Source organism: Anoplophora glabripennis, unplaced genomic scaffold, assembly GCF_000390285.2.
Source record: "Anoplophora glabripennis isolate ALB-LARVAE unplaced genomic scaffold, Agla_2.0 scaffold17, whole genome shotgun sequence".
Lineage (NCBI taxonomy): Eukaryota > Metazoa > Arthropoda > Insecta > Coleoptera > Cerambycidae > Anoplophora > Anoplophora glabripennis.
In genome coordinates, this window is record NW_019416231.1 from 1,569,849 (window position 1) to 1,592,459 (window position 22,611).

Consider the following 22,611-nt stretch of genomic DNA (forward strand, 5'->3'; position numbering starts at 1 on the left):
AATTGCACCGTTAAAGCATTCCAAGCTTTTAAAAAGTAATTTTTTATCAGTTTTGTCAATACGGGGGAGGTTTTTAGGGGTTGAAAGGGAGAAATTATTTTATTAGCTATAAGGTAACTTTTATTTAAAATAATTGCACGATTTAATCATTTAAAATCTTTAAAATGTAATTTTTTATCATTATTTTTTGCATAAGGGTAGTTTTTAAGCTTAAATAAAGGGTCGAAAAGATCAAATATATCATAAAACATATTCGAGAACATGAAACATTATTTAATCTTTGTGCTTGAACAAGATTTTTATCAATAAAATGCTTAAAACTTAATTTTTTCAATGTTTTTCACTTAGGGGTAGTTTTTACCCCTAAAAAACAAAAAGCGTCAATCGGGCTTATGTCACTTTTGAACTTGAGCCTAAGATGAGCCTTATTCTAAATTTTCATGCAAATCCATGCAGTTTCAAAGAATTCGGAGCAGTGGCGTACACACGGGGGGGGGGGGTGGGGGGGGTCCACCACCCCCCCCCCTATGAGCTTTAACTTTTAACAATAATTATATACCTATTAAAACTTCCTATTGCCGTATATATTTTGTTGTTTCCAGTATCGTACTTGAATCGGACTAAACGTTGCAACGTCGCTTTTTAGTTTCGTCTGCTTCCCTGTGCTCTAGTTTCGTGCCGCGAAAATCTTACTGCAAAGTGTAACCCCCCCCCCCTTAAAAAAAAGCTGTGTACGCCACTGATTCGGAGGTTACAGCTGATTTTCAGCTTCAATGACTGTGCAATAAGTCTTTTTTTAATTTTGCTAATTAGAAAAAATATGTTTCCTGATAAATTCTCTTGCGAACAACAAATACAGCTCTAAAACCTGTCCGTCCAGATTTAATTTAAACCACCTGACTGATATTTTTCCCAGCAGGACGCTCAACTGCAGGAGTTAAATGATTGAGGGGAAACGGAGACAAGGTTGCGAACCTCGTAACGTTCGCGATAAATAAACCTGCCACGACGCTTTCCGAGGATGTTCGTTATGACGTTCATAAAAAAATAATTAGCAAATTTCACGTTATGTGTTTAAGGCTGTGTTTATGTGCTGACCCCGGGGGGCCCACCAGAATCAATAAATCAGGCGGCGAAAAAAGTGTGAAAATCGCCATAACCGTAAATTTTGCGCGACGTACTGTAAATACTGCTTCGAAACGTGTATTAAATAAGCAGTTCAATAAACGCGAAGGCACTTATTACTAAAAATAATGCCGCAGATGCGTTTTGTTTGAAGTACGGCAATTAGTTCGCGTTTTAATGGTATGGGTACTGCGTGCATAAGTATCGAGTGTCGGTAGCTCACGAAAATTGCAGGATATCGTTTCTTCAATGCCGCAATGGCCTGGAACTACGCGTATTATAAACTAGAACAGTCCATGAGAATATCAGCAACACGGGTAATACTCCTGCTTCTACCATTTCGTCATTTGTTTGGCTCATGCACCAAGTCGTTCGAAAGAATGACCTTTTGCACATACATCTTAGACAAGTATCGAAAAAATATGACTTTATTAACCCTCAAAGGTCACACTAGTGCGAATTGGGGTTTTGTCAACTTTGAATCTCAGATTTGTTAACGAAAATAACATTTATATCAAAACTGGCGTAAAATTTTCAACAGCTGTTAAAAAAAACGGTGGTGCGAATTCGCACTAGTATGACATTTGAAGATTAAGGAAGGAAATACACTACTAAAAACACTCTGGTGCTCAAATAAATTTTCCACATGAAGCTGGCGCTCTCGAAGCGAAAAGGTAAACCTTAATATATTTCAGACCGCGCAAACATGCCCATTATCGATAGAAATCACCGCTAGAGAAATATGCGCGCCTGCGACGCCGCAATAAATATAATAATAATGATATTCCCGACTCATTTTATGTGCATTTTATTGGATGTCGTCCTACTCCGGCTGACTTATATCACGCCCGCCCGGCATTATGGACTGGCGTTTTTTTGCATCGTCCCAGATTATGACAGCTACTTAGGGATGATATAGTTCGGACATAAATTTTTTATGACCGGTTGATTAATATCTGGCGTTTTCTTAGAGGAAATGGATCCCAGATCCTGCGGGGTGACAGATACGAGACTTGCCGATTTCAATATAAAAGCCGTAAATATCCTGATAAGAAAGAATTTCGTATTAATTTAGTTCTTCTGGTGGAATGAATAATGTACATCAGGAGAATAGATACAAGATCGCGAAACCTGTACATACACACTTCAAAACACATGAAACCATTTGGAAATAGACTAATGTAAACAATTAAAGGGTCAAAGGAATTTCCGAAATTTTTCTTTTATTTTTGACAGTCTGTATTTAGGTGGAAAATGGTCGTATCGGGAATTAAAAAAAACATTTTGAAGCTCTAAGATTCTAGTTTTTAGATCTTTCGGTCTAAAAGAAAATTTGTAAAAAATTTTTGTCGCGCTATTTCTTAGAATTGCATGATAACCTTGGCTTCTAAAAAATTTCGGCCGAAAAATCTAAAGACTAGAATCTTAGAGCTGCAAAATGTCACAAAATCATGGAAAAATTTTCGGAAATTCTTTTGACCCTAATTCTTTGCATTAGTGTATTTCAAAACATACGGATTACCAGAGCAACATTGAAATACCACAAACACTTCGAAATATTTTGAAAGCTGTATAGAATTATTTTTAAAAACGGTCTCAGTTATTATTCGTGTCACAACTCGTACCAGTACTTTATTATTACTTTTATCGCGTCGTCTGTCGAGCGGGAGGGGTGAATTTTCCAGCGCCAACTATGCCGATGTTGAGCCAGCGTTCAACCCCATAGAAAGTTTTTATACACAAGGCGATAACTATCAGGGGAAATCAAGTAATAATTTCAGACGCCTTTTTCTAAGCCTTCGAAGTTTTATGAGGGTAAATAAAAATTGTGGTCACTGATCTTTTATGCCGCATATATCGCAGTTTTATATTTTCAACCGGCCAGGAGGCAATTCCATTCTATTTTATACCTCATGATGCGACCCTTAAATTCATCCTCCTGCTGAATTAAATCATGAGGTAGAAAAAAACAACCTTTTTTAAATTGTTCTGTTTGAAATAACTAAAATACACAAAATTATAGGAAGACAATATACAGATTTCGTCACTGACTCAGTATTTTATATTTATCAATTGTTTTGTTCGATTAGTGACTGTACAAATATTATATTGCGACTGTTTCCCGGTAAATTTCATAGTTGACTGCGTTTTTGGAGCCGGAAAAACTTTCTTTTGCATAGAACTTCGCTGGTAGGCATACGAGATTCGGTAGACGCCTTCGTTTTTGTTTAAAATGCAAGGAATCCGCTGGTTTCCGAGAATTTGCATAGCGAATGATATTAAATGCATGACCATAAATCCCGGCTGTCGGAAATCTTTTTATATGTGCCATAAAATTTGCATAATGATGCAGGGACCAGATGAAGTAGACTAACGTCGGCTATATATTAATTTTCTGTGCGATTTTGCCGAGATTGTCAAATAAAAACTAAAGTGGATGGCTCTAACACCTCGGAAAAGTTAGAACTAACGTCTAACGGTTTAAATGACCGTGTTTGTATATAAATGTACGAGTATGTATATTTTTTTCTTTGCTCTGTAAAGCTTACCACACACAACGACAATCGAAATCGTAAAAATTGGGGACGCGATCTGCATAATCGACAACCTCTCTCTTTGGAAATCCGACAGGTGAGCCGGATCTTCTTAAGGCGCTGTTCGATTGTTTCGTGTCGGACGGTTTCCGCGGGCGGTCGACGTACACACGTAGAGGAGGCGCTCCAGGTGGAGGCGGTGCAGTTATCCGCTACAAAAATTAAGTTGTTTATGTTTGCCGGGTTTTCTCGAGATGTTTCAGATAAAAAGTGAGCGGTTAGCATATAAAACACTTGTCTGGTCACGAGGAGGACTTTTGACGCTCGAAAGGCCCACGTCGGAGATGAGAGTATCGGAATTTAATAGTTTCCTCCGTGGACGCGCATTCATTCAGTCGATCGTGGTACACGAGTGGGACTGATGTAATAGTTAGATAGTGCTATTATATAGAGTGACTTAACTTTCGAAAATTAGTAGGATTACAGGGCGAAACTTTGAATGGGGTTGATCTTTAGAAGCTCGTGTCATAGGTTTGTTTTCTCAAATTCCATCACTAAGCGTAATTCAGGTGAGAGCCAAAGCTCATAAAAACAGATTATTTATAGTCAATACTTTATTTTTTTGCTTTTAAGGGCAGATCATAGTGTGTCGTATTGAACGGGTGAAGTGTTAACTTCTGAAGCTGGTTCGGGGTTCCTTCAGACAATTTCGCACCGTCCGAGGGTTGACGTCCGATCACTCTGTAGGGTGTCTCTGCGGAATCGGCTTTGTCTGATTTGCTTTGGCTCCTTCTGCAACAATATAATTAATAAAGTTATCACTGGTTGGTTTTCGAATTGCTTTTATAAAAACGAACACTGTATATTACTTTTAAACATATCTAATATTTTAAATATGATATGAATCTCTGAAACGGAGAGGCTATCGGGGATTTTCTGACAGTATAAAAATATACACAGTGCTCAATAGTGACTGATACTAAGGACAACGACATACTTGCGGGAGTGCCCCAGTAACGATGCCGAAAATCTTCTTGAACGTCGTTCGTATTTGCGACGAATACGTTTATGATGCTATCAGTGATAGGTATGCCGACGGCCGTAAAAAATTGTAAAATCGCCACGCCGCGAGGCACTACTGCAAGTATGTCGCTGGTTAAGACCCAACACGCATTATAGTGTTTTTCATCGTCGCACGGCTTGGGTGGTACCGAGTACACACCACTTCGATAAATCATATACAATCAATGTCATCTATCGAAGGCGGTGAAAATTCGTACGACCGGTGAAGAACTAAGAACTAACTACTAAGTTTAAGAGTAACAATTATAAATTTCCTTTCTTTTCAGGACTATGATGAAAATGTTATTAGTACCGGTCCCATGGCCTTAGGACTATTTTGGAGGATACGTGAATAAAAATGTTGTGGGGAATTCTCCAATTTGTGATATTTATCTGAATGTGATTACTGTGTAATAGTTGGTTGAATGATTTCTGGGCTAGTTGCCACATCGTCGATTTACAACTCTTGACGTTTCTTCAGAAGTTACTCTGATATGTCTCTCGAAACGTCAAGAGTTGTATATCGACGACGTGACAACCAGCCTGGAAATCATTCAACCATTAACGACAGTCACGGAAGCCTACAAACATACTGTGTAATAGATGTTTGAATGTTTGAATATAGAAGTTTCACACCATGCTAGTAGTTTTCTTATCCCACCTTCATGAGGACTCCAAAACTTAAAAAATTTAAAATTAAAAAACAAAAATTTAAAATTTCAAAAATCCAAAAATTCAAATTTCCAAAATTTCAAATATCCAAAAATTCAAAACTTTCAAATATCAAAAAATTCAAAAATTAAAAAATCCAAAAATTTCAAAAATCCAAAAATTCAAAATATCAAAAATTCAAATTTTAAAAATTTTCAAACTAGAAATTAAAAAATCCAAAAATTTCAAAAATCAAAAATTCAACAATCCAAAATACCAAAAATTCATAATTTAAAAATTACAAAAATTCAAATATCCAAAACTAAATATCCAAAAATTCAAAAATATCAAAAATCCAAAATTTCAAATCCAAAAATTCAAATATCCAAATATTAAAATATCCAGTTTCAAATTTCCAAAAATTCAAAAATCCAAGAATTCAAAAATTTAAATCTCCATAACAAAAAATCCAAATATTCAAAAATTTCAAAATTCAAAATATTCAAAAATTAAAATATCCAAAATTTAAAAAATCCAAAAATTCACATTCAAAAATTCAATTAAAAATTTTTAAACCAGAAATTAAAAATTCCAAAAATTTCAAAAATTCATCAATTCAAAAATCCAAAAATTCAAAATTTAAAATATACAAAAATCCAAAATTTCAAATTTCCAAAAATTTAAAAATCCAAATATTAAAAATTCCTAAATTAAAAATATCAAAAATTCAAATTTTAAAAATTTTAAATCCAGAAATAAAAAATCCAAAAATTTAAAAATTCAAAAATTCAACAATTCTAAAATTGAAAAATCCATATATTCAAAATTTAAAAATTACAAAAATACAAAATTTCAAATTTCCAAAAATTAAAAAATCAAAAATTAAAAAATCCAAAATTTAAAAATTTCTAAATTTCAAATTTTAAAAATTTTAAAACCAGAAATAAAAAATCCAAAAATTTAAAAAATCAAAAATTCAACAGTTCAAAAATTGAAAAATCCCATATATTCTAAATTTAAAAAATACAAAAATACAAAATTTCACATTTCCATAAATTAAATCAAATTAAAAAATCCAAAAATTCAAAATTTCAAAAATTAAAAATTTTAAAACCAGAAATAAAAAATCCAAAAATTTCAATTCAAAAATTCAACATTTCAAAAATTGAAAAATCCAAAAATTCAAATTTTAAAGAATACAAAAATCCAATAATTCAAATATCCAATAATTAAAAAATCCAAAATTTCAAATATCCAAAAATCCAGAAATTCAAAGATTTCAAAAATCAAAAATCCAAACTTTCAAATATCCAAAAATCCAAATATTCAAAAATTTTAGACTCCAAAAATAAAATCCTAAAATTTCAAAAATCAAAAATCCAAATATTCAAAAATCCAAAAATTCAAATCTTCAAAAATTCAAAGTATCAAAAATTCAAAATATCAAAAAATCAAAAATTCAAAAAATTAAAATTTCAAAATAAAAATTCAAAAATTCTAAATTTCAAAAATTTCAACTCCAGAAATTAAAAAATCCAAATATTAAAAAAATCTAAATTTCAAATATTTTAACTCCAAAAATTAAAAGATCAAAAATCCAACAATTCAAAATTTCAAAAATCCATTTTTTTAAAAATTCAAAAATTCAAATATCAAAAAATCCAAAAATTAAAAAATCCGAACATTCAAAAATCAAAAAACTACAAAATCTACTACTACTACTACTTCTTCTTCTTCTTCTTTTACTTTGCAAACCGGAAAATAAAAAAGTTATTTATATTCTGGTTTATATATATGTAGCTATTTATATTCTGTTAAATTTATTTTTTCAAGTAAGGGTTAAAATTTGTCACAAGCAAATAATTATGTGGACAATATATTAGAAATAATATTTATTAAGTTGACTTGCTATCTAGATAATTATCAGATGAGATATTTGCGGATACAGAAATTTAAAAACAAACATTTCTCAAGCTTTTACAAACACGTCCCCGCCTATCGTACCCCGGACGTATTATTCAAACAAAGCTGCCCACGCGAAATCGAACTCCTCGACTGTTCCCACAAGTCGAATGCAGTTGACGTAAACCAGGCCCATCATATAATTTTGCAATGGACACTTATTTACGGCGTCTCCCGAGACCGGATCCCTTTGTTGAGGAAACGCGGCCCGTATAAGGACGACGTCAGTCTGAACGATCGCGATAGATGGACGGGTCCTACCCGCCGGCGATCCTGGATCCTCCGGAGGACAATTCCCGTGATTAAATCACTCGGTATAATGAGCTGACTGCTTCTGTCGCCGGACATAAGCGGGAAAGGACTTGAAATATACAGCGGAGCTATGTTAGAAGCCCTTACAGGGCTTCTACATACAGTTTTGAAAGCGATAGTGTACATCAAAATAAACAAAACATTCATTGTTCAACTGATATACTGACGCAGATCCATTGTATCTGGGACACCCTGTATACCGAGAGTGCCGATACGAACAAGGCGGGATTAATCCACATTTCATTGTCGAGAAAGTGACACCCCGTTGAGTTCCCAACGAATTAAACCGTCAGTCGCAGCTTACAAATGGAATTACCGGGAAACATGAAAAATATATTTCTATTAACTCTTACGGGGAATACAAAACACTTAGCGCGGCCGCCTCGTCGGCGTAGCCGTTCGTTCGTACTCTCCGAGAAGACCATTAATCAACGTCTAGATAAATGCGCCTCCCAGTCCTAAATAATAAAGACACTTCGCGACCCCACCTGCATAAATATTTCCATTTTCCATTCGATTATTCTTAAGGGGATCGCCCCGGTTGCTAGATTCAATAAGATGGAAAGCGGGGCCTAGATTTTATACCGAATTTATTATGAAGATACACCGAAAAAAGTGTCTCATCCAAGTAACACGGGTTGTGTTTCATTTAACAAACAAACAGTGCATTTGAATGTAGACAAAGAAGTCACTTTATTGTAATTTATTTCAAAGAAGTCTATTCTCCATTATGGGTTAACCTTTAGAAATTTTTATTTTGAATTTAAAAAAATCTTAATCACCTTTTTAGTAATAGGCTCTTTTAGTGTGAGGTCACATATTTAGGCAACCCGCAACAAATTGTCGTATGTAGAAGAGAGAGTTATTTACTTGGTTTTCGTTGCAATTAAATCTAGTGTGTTGTAGATTTATAATAATCAAACTATCAAACCGCTAACATTGGCCGTTTTCGGCACTGCCATCTAAGTCGCAGAATGAGGCACTGCAGAATTGCTGTCTGTATAATACCAATGAAAGAAAATATTGGTGATACTATATTTTAACTTTGTTTTAGTGTAATACTCTACTTGATTATTTTACCACCTCTTGTGTACTCTTCTTTTTTCAATACATTAACTTTATTACAATTAAACTGTTGTCTGAGTGTATTACCTGCCTGTAACCTTTATTTCGACTAGTGTAATAACACACCTCGGTATTAAACGTGAATTAAAATGCATCTTTTTTTTTGTTTCAGGTAAGTACTGCTGCCCTCGCAGACTTCGTCGTTTCTCAACTCGTCAGACGCAGTACGTAAGTCATTAGTTACATTCTAAATGAATAAAAACAAAGAAAAACCTTTTCCGAGTTGATGGGTACACCTGTACGGGTACAGAGTAGAATTACGTTTTACTAAATGTTCCTGTCTTCAATTTAAACGTTATCATTTTTTATCGAGAAAATTGTAAATGTATCCTTCCAAGTGATTTCTACAGTTGTTGATGTTGATAGTGCGGCGAGATTGGAGAGATATTTCATCCGTCTGTTTCACAATCACTGCCGTTTGGAAAGCGATTAAATAAAACACTGGAAACATTAACATAAATAACTTACTGTAGGTTTCAAATGTACACTTGTATAAAAATGAACATATGTTAATACCCCGTAGAAATGTAAAAAAAAAATTTAAGGTTATTTATAGGCGTTGTATGTAAGTTCTATATTTATATAGAGATATTTGTAAAAAATTTGGGATGTAATTCAGGGTGTACTTAAATAGAGCAGCACGAATGCAACCAGACAATGCTGAGGCAAAAATATGATAAATGTTTTGTGTTGCATTTGTTACAAAAAGTTTTTTGCGAAACGAAGTTTTAGGGTTATACTTGTTCTATTTATTCAAATGTGTATTAAGTTTATTTTAAATAAAAATATATAACTCGAAAATTACTCTTTCTTTTTTTTTATCAAATTGCATCTTTTCTCTTAGAAATACAATTTTGAGTCAGATAGAATTGTGAAATACCCATTGAAGTCGAAATTCTAGTTCTCTTCAAACCTTTAAATGATTTCGACCACTGCTTGAGAAAAATCGTCCCTTAAAATTAATGACATTATGACGGAATCCCCCTGTATAATGGTCTGAATTATGGAAACATGAGACCTATTCCAACTCTTCTCTTAATTTAATCTAGTCCTAATTTTAAAAATTGCTTAATAGAATGCTGTATTATAATCTGCCTCTGATTTGAAGCTTCGCATCGATCAATTTATTCGAAACTACACCAAAATTTATTTTTGCCATATTTCGGAAAAAAGGATCAGTCTTAACCATTTATGTAACTTTTTCGGCACTTGACAGTAACGAATGAGACTTAAAATCGAGTAAAACAGCGACGTTAACGAACCAAGGCGAAACCAAGGAAGTGCATATTTCATCCACGGCGATTACTTTATTGTTTTGAAACGCCATTAATTCCTCTAACAGCTGTAAGAACTTCAGGGGGCGCGCCGTTTCTAATCCTGGAAGCCTATAAACATTCTTTACATCCATCGCTTCCCATAAATTCTTCGTCTTTGAAAATTTTGTTAAAGTTCCACCTGCCTTGAGAAAATATTGACCTAACTCAACCCAGGAAGCAAACCAAGCTCAAGAGAAATGGTTACAAACGACACAATTTATTTTTCTTAAGGTTTGTACAAAAGTTAGTTATCGAAATTAGTACGAGAGCGCCTTCTGGGGTAATTTACGACGTCGTCGTTACCTGGTAGCTCAGCTCTTTCAGAACTCGCGCGTAAGCACATATATTTCGTTAGTACCGTCTCACAAACACAATAAATTGCCGTGGAATACACGTGATTTAATTCTACGCATGTATCGAGTACGCCGGGACTCGGGAATCGATGAAATTCGAAGATAACGAGGCGTCGCTGTGAGTTATACGGACACTTAATTGGCTCACATACTTCCCTATTTTTTCCGAAATAAATCGTTACACGAGGCAGCCAGATAAAACGTACACGTTGGATATAATTTATAACTATTTATAAAACGACTCTACGGATGGCATAGGAGGCCTCGCTTGGTAGGGCATTATGTCTGTGACACAGCGTCTTGTCAATTGATTTTAAACGGTCTTTGAGGAATAAACTTGTTGGAATAAACAAGAAAAATTTATTGTGGGACTTTTCTGGGGCAGGTGTTTCAATTTTATCGTGAAACTAGCAACCCGCCCCGGCTTCGAACGGGCAAATATAAAATAGTCTATGTTACTCCGAGGAGATGTAGCTTTCGGTAAAATTGGTTGAGTAGTTTTTGAGTTAAATCGTAACAAATAAAAAATCAATCATCTTTCATCTAATGCGACCCTAATATTAATTTTAAAATAATTCACAATATATCTATATACCTAAAGACAACAAACGAACTCAAAACTAAAAATGCAAAACCTTTAAATTTAAAACAGTATAGGTAACTACCAACAATGTGAAAACAAAACGAATTTTATTAAAGTACCTATATTCAGGACTATCAATTTTAATTAATAAGTAAGTAGTTAGGTATCTAACTACCTAAAGAAAACAAACACGAAACAAAAATGCGACTATGAAGTTTTAAATGATTCACAATAAGAAAAAAACAAACAAATTATTGAAACTCAATGAAATAAAAGTATGTTTGCAAGTATCTATGTATGTTCCGACTACCTAAAGACAACAAATACAAAACAAAAATGTGACCTTAACATATCGAACGCAATTATAACTTTCCAACAACACCCAGAAAGAAAACACAGTCGTCAGTCGTCACCTCCATTCGCTCCAAGTCAGTTTATTAAAGGATCACGCGCGCGTTATCGTTCGGCTTATTAGCTAAACAGTAGGCAAGACGGTGCGGGGGGAGGGTCGGCGATCGCATCAAGCGAAGCGAGGCGCTTGAATTTTGTTCTCGCGTCCGTATTTTTTTTGCGATTACTCCTGAGATATTCATTTAAATTAATATGGTGTAAAAGAGTAAAATAATGTGCATGAAATGCTTAAAGCCTCTAACTTATTTAAAATGATAAGGATTAATACCCTATTTGTGTAAATAGCTTTTACATTACCGCTTTATAATTGCTGCCAATTTTTTAAGGTATTAAAATGGATATAGGTAGTATGTTATCTTTAACATATAGACATATGCCATCGCGGACTTTTCTGTAGGCATATATAAGATACACAATTCCACCATACATTGATACACTACATAAACTTTCGCTCGGATGCGAGGCGCGGGGTCACGGGGCGCCCGCGCGGCCTGTCGAATCACGGCGACACGAAATTAATTTCGTTGCGCATTATTTTGATTTTGGTATATCTCCTAAGGTATTCATTTAATTTGCACGGTGTAAAGGGAAAAAATAATTTTCATGAAATGCTCAAGCCAACTAACGTATTTAAAATGATAAGGATTAATACCGTATTTGTGTAAATAGCTTTTCAATTACCTCCAACAAATATCGTTAATTTATACAAAAACTTAACAAATTATATCCTCCTCGAGAACCACTCTATCCATTGGTGAAAACAGCATGAAAATTGGTGCAGTAGTTTTTGAATTTATCGCGAACAGACAGACGCGGCGGAGGACTTTGTTTTATAATATGTAGTGATGAAGTTATCTGATTTGAGAAGTAATAACTATTTTGGGCGCCACATTAGTTTTGTTCTCCTTTAAGCTACAAATGAAAATTATGGAACGTTGAAACAAACTGCCATCGGGTGGGTGGTTATGAGCTTTTAAATGTGCACAACAAAAAAACCAGAAACTTAAAAACGGTGCTTTCTCAAAACAACTGATACTTTAATGCACTTTTCACGAGCATAATAAACAAGCAGAATAAAGCGTTCTCCTTTTTTGCCAGCGCTGCTGCTCCGTTCCGCTCGACTGGGCAGAAATCTGCATGGTCGTTTTAAATTTCGATGATATCTGCGCCTATATTTATTATGTTGAATTTAATATCTTAATTCAGTCGCGTTTTATGCGGGAAATTTACATTTCTTGGTTAATTAAACAGCTCGCAGGTTCTCCTAATAGCCCCCTATTTAACTCGAGAGAATCCATCGATAAGAGGCAATACGGCAACATATTCGTCTTCGAAATTATTGTCCCCCAGGTCTACCGATTACGGTAATTGTTTGGAGTGCCTACGGACCTTTACTTTGGGTGTTGCTGAAGTAAATGTATTTGAAGAAATATCCACTGTAAGGTGCAACAACAAACAGCTAAACACACAAAACAAGTATTTTTTCTAATTCTTACAAGCTATATTGATATTCGTTTTCATCGATTTTTCACCTTAAATTTTCTAACAGTTCGTGTCACATTTAGAACACGCTGTTTGTTGCCTCTCCTTTTTTAAACAGCGATCAAATTTTTACCAAAATAAACCACACAATCTGTTTGGTACCTCGTCAGTCACTAAACGGGAATTATAATATCGTAGCAAAATAAACTCTTCTCAGTCTCAATCAACGAGGTGTGTTTATGTTCGTGAGAAAAAAAATACATACTCACACCATCAAGAGTAAGTTTCTGGCGGCCGCTGATGAATATACACTTTATATATTTACACTGAAAACTATTATACGTTATTATATTTACTTAATCAAAACGGGCACTCGACTTTCCCTGTGAAGAGCCTTATTTATTTTATGGAGTAAATTTTTCGGATCAAAAGTTTTCGACGGTATAATTTATTATCGGTATCGCGCCCTAATGAAAATAAAGTTGCCACACATACACTCGACCCGTTAAAAGAAAAATAAACCGACGGCTCTGGGGGATTTCTGGCTATTAGGAACTTTTTATGGACGAATTATGAACATATTCTGGATTTATTAAATGTATTTAAGTCAGGAGGCATTGCCGGTTATTCGAAAAAGTTTTAATGGAGTTTTCCGGCGTCTTGAATAGAGGTTGATGGAAAAACGAGCCGAGGGGGTTGTTTAGAGCGAAAATTCTTGACAGCTGAACATACGGAGTGTGTACTGTGTTATTTGTTTGAAAATGTCTTATTCTGTATATAAAATTTCTCGAAATTTCGCTTTTTTTTTTGAAGAATTTTAACTTAATTGCTGTAGTAATGGTTTTCGAAATGGTATCAATATTCGATATTTTGTCCTTGTGGATCGGACACCCTGTGGATTGGAAAGTGATCTCACAGCATGCGAAAGCCAGCAAATTCAGATCAGCAGGTATGTGTAATAAACAGAGACGTATTTAAAAAAAATATATCCTAATGTGTTTAGCATTTAGTTTTGACAAAAAAATATATACCCAGTTTTTTTTTATTTTTAGCAGCTAACATGCTGAAGATAGTGTGTAAAATAATAAAAGCTTCTACAGTGTGGACCATTCTAGTGATGCATGTAGTCGTATCTTGGAAACCATAAGAGATAGGAAAATGGTTAGATGGGAAAAGTTTTAGACAGTTCTGTTCGAAAATCGTCTATTTTTTTTAAACTAGTGGAAAAAATCAAGGGATCAAAAAAAAATCTAAATTTTCGGCGATTTTTCAAATGGCTGTATCTTTGATAAATATGGTCGTATTGGTCGTAAAAAAAAAAGCAATTTGAAGCTTCAAGTTTCTAATTTTTGGATCTTGCAAAAAAAAATTTTTCAAGTAACACGTATCTTAATGAATATCATGAAAAGAAATTTTTCGAAATTTTTTTCGATTTTATTTTTGGTGTACGGACTTGAAAAAAAATTTTCCAACTTAACCTCCTTATGGATTAGATATTCAATTTCTTTTTATTTTGGTCTCGATACGACCATTTCTCGCTGAGCTATCGGACTTTGAATGAAAATGGATCATTTTCTCTTTGTTCATCGATATCTCAGAAACCAATGGTTGCACAGAAAATCGACGGTGGGTTTCAGAAACTTGAATGAACTCTCTACAAGATCCAGGCACGGTTTTTTTAGAAAAAAAAATTTATGACTGAAAAATCGTAAAAAATAGGACTTTTAGGGGTCTTCTAGAAAATCACGTGCCACATTGAGAATATTGGGAAAATGACTAATGTCAAGTGTGCTTTTTACAGGTCATTGTACCCCTAAAAGCCCTACAGAGTTTCAATTCGATCCATCAAGCCGTTTTTTTGTTTCATTCGATTGAATTTTTTAAAAAATTAAAGGATCACGTTTTTAATGAAAAATGAAAAAAACATTTTTTTCCTGATTTTTTCTACATTCTTATTGCAGAGAGCGTTTGAAATTACGCAAAAAAAAATTTTTTTTTAATTTTTTCGAAACAAATTTTTTTTTTTTCGTTAGATTCGCTCCAGAAAATTTATCTCAGTAATCCCCAAGCATTTTCGATATGATTCTCCTACTTCTTTTCGTGATTATGCTGACCGAATTTTAATTAAATTTAAAAAAGTTGATACCCTTAACCGAATATTGACCTCGATCTACACACTCGATCAAATTCATAAAACGCTTTTTCCGAATTTACAGAACATTAAAACAGTTTTTTTCAAACCACCTTTTTTCAGTAGAAAAAAAATTTGAATAATTTTTTTTTTAATAATTTCAAATGCTTTCTGCAATAAGAATGTAACAAAAATTAGGAAAAAAATGTTTTTTTCATTTTTTTACAGATTATGAGCATTTAAAGGCAAAAAAACGTGATACCTTTAATTTTTTTAAAAATTCAGTCGAATGAAACAAAAAACGGCTTGATGGATCGAATTGAAACAGTAGGGCTTTTAGGGGAACAATGACCTGTAAAAGACACACTTAACATTAGTCATTTTCCCAATATTCTCAATGTGGCACATGATTTTTTAGAAGACCCCCTAAAAGTCCTATTTTTACGATTTTTCAGTCATGTTAAAGATATTTTTTTTTTCTAAAAAACCGTGCCGGGACCTTGTACAGAATTCATTCAAGTTTCTGAAACCCACCGTCGATTTTCTGTGCAACCATTGGTTTCTGAGATATCGATGAACAAAGAGATTAATTAATTTTCATTCAAAGTCCGATAGCTCAGCGAGAAATGGAAATTGAAGCTAAATGAACAACCTATCTAATCCATAAGGTGGTTAAGTTGGAAAAATTTTTTTCAAGTCTGTACACCAATATTCATTAAGATTGCGCGATACGTGTTCCTTGAAAAAATTTTTTTTGCAAGATCCAAAAATTAGCAACTTCAAGCTTCAAATTGCTTTCTTTTACTCCAATACGACCATTTTTTATCAAAGAAACAGCCATTTGAAAAATCGACGAAAATTTAGATTTTTTTTTTATCCCTTAATTTTTTCCACTAGTTTATTTACAAAAATTTTTAAAATCTCAAAAGACTTCTTCACACCAAGTTATTTCGAGGAATTTCACTGTATTTAGATTTTCATTGCGTTGTTTTGGTTGCGAGAAACCATTATCAACTTTGTGAGTGAATCATAGAGTTAATTGTTAACAGTTAAACTGACACTTGTTTTAAAATCGTCAAAACGACTGAATAGCTCTCGGAAATTTCCCGTTCAGTCCTATTCCTAAGAAACGCCCTGTAGAACGACCGTTTATCGTTTCAGAAACGAATGGTATATCACTTCGTCGAACAGATAAACAGTTTACGTTCCATCANGGAGGCATTGCCGGTTATTCGAAAAAGTTTTAATGGAGTTTTCCGGCGTCTTGAATAGAGGTTGATGGAAAAACGAGCCGAGGGGGTTGTTTAGAGCGAAAATTCTTGACAGCTGAACATACGGAGTGTGTACTGTGTTATTTGTTTGAAAATGTCTTATTCTGTATATAAAATTTCTCGAAATTTCGCTTTTTTTTTTGAAGAATTTTAACTTAATTGCTGTAGTAATGGTTTTCGAAATGGTATCAATATTCGATATTTTGTCCTTGTGGATCGGACACCCTGTGGATTGGAAAGTGATCTCACAGCATGCGTAAGCCAGCAAATTCAGATCAGCAGGTATGTGTAATAAACAGAGACGTATTTAAAAAATATATATCCTAATGTGTTTAGCATTTAGTTTTGACAAAAAAATATATACCCAGTTTTTTTTATTTTTAGCAGCTAACATGCTGAAGATAGTGTGTAAAATAATAAAAGCTTCTACAGTGTGGACCATTCTAGTGATGCATGTAGTCGTATCTTGGAAACCATAAGAGATAGGAAAATGGTTGGATGGGAAAAGTTTTAGACAGTTCTGTTCGAAAATCGTCTAATTTTTTTTAACTAGTGGAAAAAAATAAGGGATCAAAAAAAAATTTAAATTTTCGGCGGTTTTTCAAATGGCTGTATCTTTGATAAAAATGGTCGTATTGGAGTAAAAAAAAAGCAATTTGAAGCTTCAAGTTTCTAATTTTTTGATCTTGCAAAAACAAATTTTTTCAAGTAACAAAATTTTTTTCGATCTTATTTTTGGTGTACGGACTTGAAAATTTTTTTTCCAAATTAACCATTATAGATTAGATAGCTTGTTCATTTAGCTTCAATTTCTTCTTTTTTTTTTGTCTCGATACGACCATTTCTCGCTGAGCTATCGGACTGAATGAAAATGGATAATTTTCTCTTTGTTCATCGATATCTCAGAAACCAATGGTTTCACAGAAAATCGACGGTGGGTTTCAGAAACTTGAATGAATTCTGTACAAGGTCCTGGCACGTTTTTTTAGAAAAAAATTTTTTTATCCTTAACAGACTGAAAAATCGTAAAAAATAGTACTTGTTAGGGGTCTTCTAAAAAATCACGTACCACATTGAGAATATCGGAAAAATGACTAATGTTAAGTGTGCCTTTTACAGGTCATTGTACCCCTAAAAGTCCTACAGAGTTTCAATTCGATCCATCAAGCCGTTTTTTTTTTTGTTTCATTCGATTGAATTTTTAAAAAAATTAAAGGATCACGTTTTTAATGAAAAATGAAAAAACATTTTTTTCCTGATTTATTTTGCATTCTTATTGCAGAAAGCGTTTGAAATTATGAAAAAAAAAAATTTTTTTTTTTAAATTTTTTCGAAAAAGTTTTTTGAACCGATTTTCAGAAATTTCGTAAAACCGCAGGCATTAGCGTTACCCAAAGCGTACCACGTGGAGGTCGGATTTACGCTTCTTTTACACACGTGCGAAAAGCGTTTGAAGTTATGACAATGCTTGGGGATTATTGAGATAAATTTTCTGGAGTGAATCCAACGAAAAAATTAAAAAAAAAAATTTTTTTTTGTCGTGTGTAAAAGAAGCGTAAATCCGACCGTGCAACCTCCACGTGGTACGCTTTGGATAACGCTAATGTCTGCGGTTTTGCGAAATTTCTGAAAAACGGTTAAAATAAAAATTTTTCGAAAAAATTTTTCAAAAAAAATTTTTTTTTTTTCATATTTTCAAATGCTTTCTACAATAAGAATGTAAAAAAAATCAGGATAAAAATGTCTTATTATTTCATTTTTCATTAAAAACGTGATACCTTTAATTTTTTAAAAAATTCAATCGAATGAAACAAAAAAACGGCTTGATGGATCGAATTGAAACTCTGTAGGGCTTTACGTACCTTAAAGGTACACTTAACATTAGTAATTTTCCCAATATTCTTAATGTGGCACGTGATTTTCTAGAAGACCCCTAAAAGTCCTATTTTTTACGATTTTTCAGTCGCATGTTATGAATAAAAATTTTTTTTTTCTAAAAGTACGTGCCAAGACCTTGTAGAGAATTCATTCAAGTTTCTGAAACCCACCGTCGATTTTCTGTGCAACCATTGGTTTCTGAGATATCGATGAACAAAGAGAAAATGATCCAATTTCATTGAAAGTCCGATAGCTCAGCGAGAAATGGTCGTATCGAGACAAAAAAAAAAAGAAATTGAAGCTAAATGAACAACCTATCTAATCCATAAGGTGGTTAAGTTGGAAAAAATGTTTTCAAGACCGTACACCAAAATTAAGAACGAAAAAAATTTCGAAAAATTTTTTTTCATGATATTCATTAAGATTGCGCGATAGATGTTCCTTGAAATTTTTTTTTGCAATATCCAAAAATTAGCAACTTCAAGCTTCAAATTGCTTTTTTTTTACTCCAATACGACCATTTTTATCAAAGATACAGCCATTTGAAAAATCGCCGAAAATTTAGATTTTTTTTTGACCCCATAATTTTTTCAACTAGTTTATTTAGAAGAATTTTTAAAATCTCCAAAACACTTCTTCACACCAAGTTATTTCGAGGAATTTCACAATTTAGATTTTCATTGCGACGTTTTGGTTGCGAGAAACCATTATCAACTTTGTGAGTGAATCATAGAGTTAATTGTTAACAGTTAGACTGACACTTGTTTTAAAATCGTCAAAACGACTGAATAGCTCTCGGAAATTTCCCATTCAGTCCTATTCCTAAGAAACGCCCTGTAGAACGACCGTTTATCGTTTCAGAAACGAATCGTATATCACTTCGTCGAACAGATAAACAGTTTACGTTCCATCACAAAAGACAAATCATCGAACGGCCAATACCAATACTTAATAACTCCTCTGGCAGCATTCGATGCTCCTAAACGCTCCTTTGTTAAGAGACCTCTCCACCGTCTTATCTGCCACGGGAAGCATCACACTGGGTTTTTATGACGTCCAAATCGAAGTCCGGTCGTCATAAAAACAATGCCCGCGCCTCGTTATCGGGGCCGGTCTCTCGTTCCCATTTGTTCTCCGGCCATCCGCTGCCTTTATCAGCCGTAATTTAAATATCACCTTCGGCAGTAAACGTCCGTGTACTCGGCCCTTTTATATTGCTTTTAAATGGTATAATTGCGCGGTCCGGGAGGTCGTAAAACGCGCGGGGAAACCCTCGACGGACAGCGCGCCTACTCGGCCGAATTAGGATGGAATTTTCTACGGCGGACGTCGTTATTTAATTAAATTAATGTTTGAAAAAATTGGGGCTTGAGAAAATCCGAGACGTCGGTGAGGAGAAGTGTCGTATCATTGTAGGCCAAGCAAATAAGATTTTTACTCGAAAAAAGTCCTATCCGCGAGATAAAGGAACATAATACAAGACAAGTGAGTCAAAAAATTTTATTAGCAAACTTTTCTATTTAAACAAATAAGTGAGGAAAACAGTTTTTTCACTTTGCAGGGAAAACCATCGATTTTAGCGAAAAGTGACTCTCAGACAGCTTGTAGGGAGTAAAATTATCTACAAAATGAGACTTGTTAAATTAAAATCGGTTAATAAACAAAAAAGTTATTGCAAAAAAACAAGAAAAGTGCCCACTTTTTTATTTGCTTATAACTATCGCATTTATTGTTAATATTTTATAAAACCTATGACAAGTTGAGGGTTTTGTCATACTTTAAAAGTGTGTCAAAAGTGGGCGCTGTTAGGTGCAATAGTTTTCGCACAATTCAATTTGTTTATAACGGAGGCTTTATGAACTTTAAGCCTCTGTACAGGCGTTAATTTTCAACCAAACATGATTCTGAAAGCGTCATTGTAATCTTTAAGACGTAATTAAGCGACCTATTAAAAAATATCACCGTTTTTTTGACATTAACATCCTCAAATTGTGCATTAAAAACCGTGCGTTTTTCGCTTATAAACAATTTGAATAAAATTGTTGCTATTTATGCTACCTCACCAAAAATAGATTCAATGGATAGCTGGCAAAATAATATAATTTTTTTTTTAAAAGCACCCTCTACGACCAACAGGAGCCAAGATAAGAATTTTTTTTTATCGTAGCGCAATTGTTTATAAATATTAAGACATACAGTTTACGACGTAAACTACGATTTCTCGTGAATTGCATTGAAAAATGTGGAAAATTAACGACTCCCAAGCCCTTTAAAGAGAAGGTGCTTGCTAAGTAAAATGTCCGGCGTGGTAGTGGGGGAAGCTCGTCCAAGTGAGGCGCGCGCGGGAAAAGTGAAATCCAAAGTTCAAATTGATGCGCGCTGTAAAATTTTGCAATATCGGCTTTTATTCATCGTAGAAACTTTTTTTTTAAACTGGAGTAGCTCGACGAAAAAATAACAATGGACATATTTACGAATTCCTAGAATAGCCCTGAACCCAGAAAAAATGTATCTTTTATACTGAATTTTTTTTAATTCACAAATTTGTCAAATATTATTGTTAAACGAAATATTAATTAAAATTTCAATTTCGGAATTATTTTACTATTATTACTGGATGTGAACCACTTTTCACTAAAATTGATGGTTTTCCCTGTAAAGTGAAAAAACTGTTTTCCTCACTTAGTTGTTTAAGTAGAAAAGTTAGCTAATAAAATTTTTTGACTCACGAGATGAGAGATGTTCCTTTAGACAATTTTGCAATAATATCGCGAATGGGAATTTTTTCGAGTTTCTCTTTTATTTTCGCTAATTTTCCTGGTGCATTAAATTATTTTAATCAAATTAGTAAAATAATAAATAAAAGTTACTTTAAAAGCGGCCCCAAATTGTATTGGTTTGTTTTTTCGAATATTTTGGTTTTGTCAAGACGATTATTTTGATTAAGGTTATATTCTCAAACGCTTTAATAGGAGTTGCTTCACATCACACCACCGTGAGCTGGGACTGTAGTGAAAGACTTGGTAAATTAATACGCCTTTAAAATATTGCTAATAACTCACCCCGTACATTAACCTCTTTATGACCATTTACAGTGTTTGTCTAAATCTGCAAATACATGCATTCATTGTAGAATTCATAATTAAATTGTACAACCACCATATAATTAATTACATTATACAGTTAATTAGATATAACAATGTAATTACGCTAAATTGGTCTGCAGAGAAATGTTATAATGAATAGGATATGTTTAACCACATGGAAAATTCATTTATTTTCGTACAACATATAAAATTAAATGTTTATAAAGCTGAGAGCGTTTTTTCCAAAAGTTTTATTACATGTAATCGACAAATAACTCCAATACTATTTCGAAAGGTGAATATTGTCGTAAAATTTTTATTTTAGAGATAAATATTGACAGTAAAATAAAAAGAGGTATTTGATAAATAAATAAAATAAAGCAAACATGAATATACTACATGTTTATACCTATCCCAGTGATAAACAGTGACTTGGCGAAAATATACAGGGTGTTTCTTAATAACGTGCTAACATTTAAGGAGGTTATTCTTGGGTCCATTTTAAGAAAAAAACTTCATATGAATTATATGTCCTAAAAGTCTTAACTTTTGAACTACAGGGTGGTAAAGTTTTATGAAAAAACTTTTTTTTATGATAACTTTGATATTACCCTAGATATTTTGTCAAATTTAGTACACGCCTTCTATTCATCGAGATGTATTTTCTGATGTACAAACAATTTTATTATTTTTGCCAGTGGCGTCTGTACAGGTTTTGTATTGAATATTTTTGAAGAAAAATATGTTACGCCATTCTAAAATGTCTGTAGATTACTGTAATTTCATAATTTCAATGTTTAAAAGTTATTATCTTAAATAAATTATTGTTCAAAGTTACATAATTTTTTTTTCTCGTAAGTGGTCCAATAAGATGCAAATGAATGAATTTTGCTCAGAAAGGAATGAGGATTTCAAAAATGATCTTTACTAAAAGAAAAAGTAGTGGCGTTACATATTTTCTTCAAAAATATTCGATTCAAAATCTGTACAGACGCCACTGACTAAAATAATAAAATTGTTTGTACATCATAAAATGCATCTCGATGAATAGAAGGCGTGTACCAAATTTGAAAAAATATCTAGGGTAGGTAATACCAAAGTTATAAAAAAAAATGTTTTTTTCGTAAAACTTTAGCACCCTGTAGTTCAAAAGTTAAGACTTTTAGGACATGTGTTAATGTGAAGTTTTTTTCTTAAAATGGACCCAAAAATAACCTCCTTAAATATTAGCACGTTATTAAGAAACACCCTGGATATGTTATTTATGTTGACGAATGTTTTAATGTATTGCTGTCAAATTATAGACTGTTTCAACTGAAATTGAAATAA

At 33.3% G+C, this 22,611-nt stretch overlaps 1 protein-coding gene and 1 long non-coding RNA gene across 2 annotated transcripts in view; one reads left to right on the forward strand and one right to left on the reverse strand.

Annotated features, from left to right (window-relative positions):
* Nucleotides 1-22,611, forward strand: part of LOC108917850 (protein slit) — a 362,966-nt gene that overhangs the window by 231,717 nt on the left and 108,638 nt on the right. The window lies entirely within an intron of this gene.
* LOC108917851 overlaps nt 4,310-22,611 on the reverse strand; it is a 124,795-nt gene continuing 106,493 nt past the window's right edge. The window contains exon 3 of the long non-coding RNA XR_001964814.1: nt 4,310-4,451. This is a non-coding gene — a long non-coding RNA (uncharacterized LOC108917851). The remainder of the gene's footprint in view (nt 4,452-22,611) is intronic.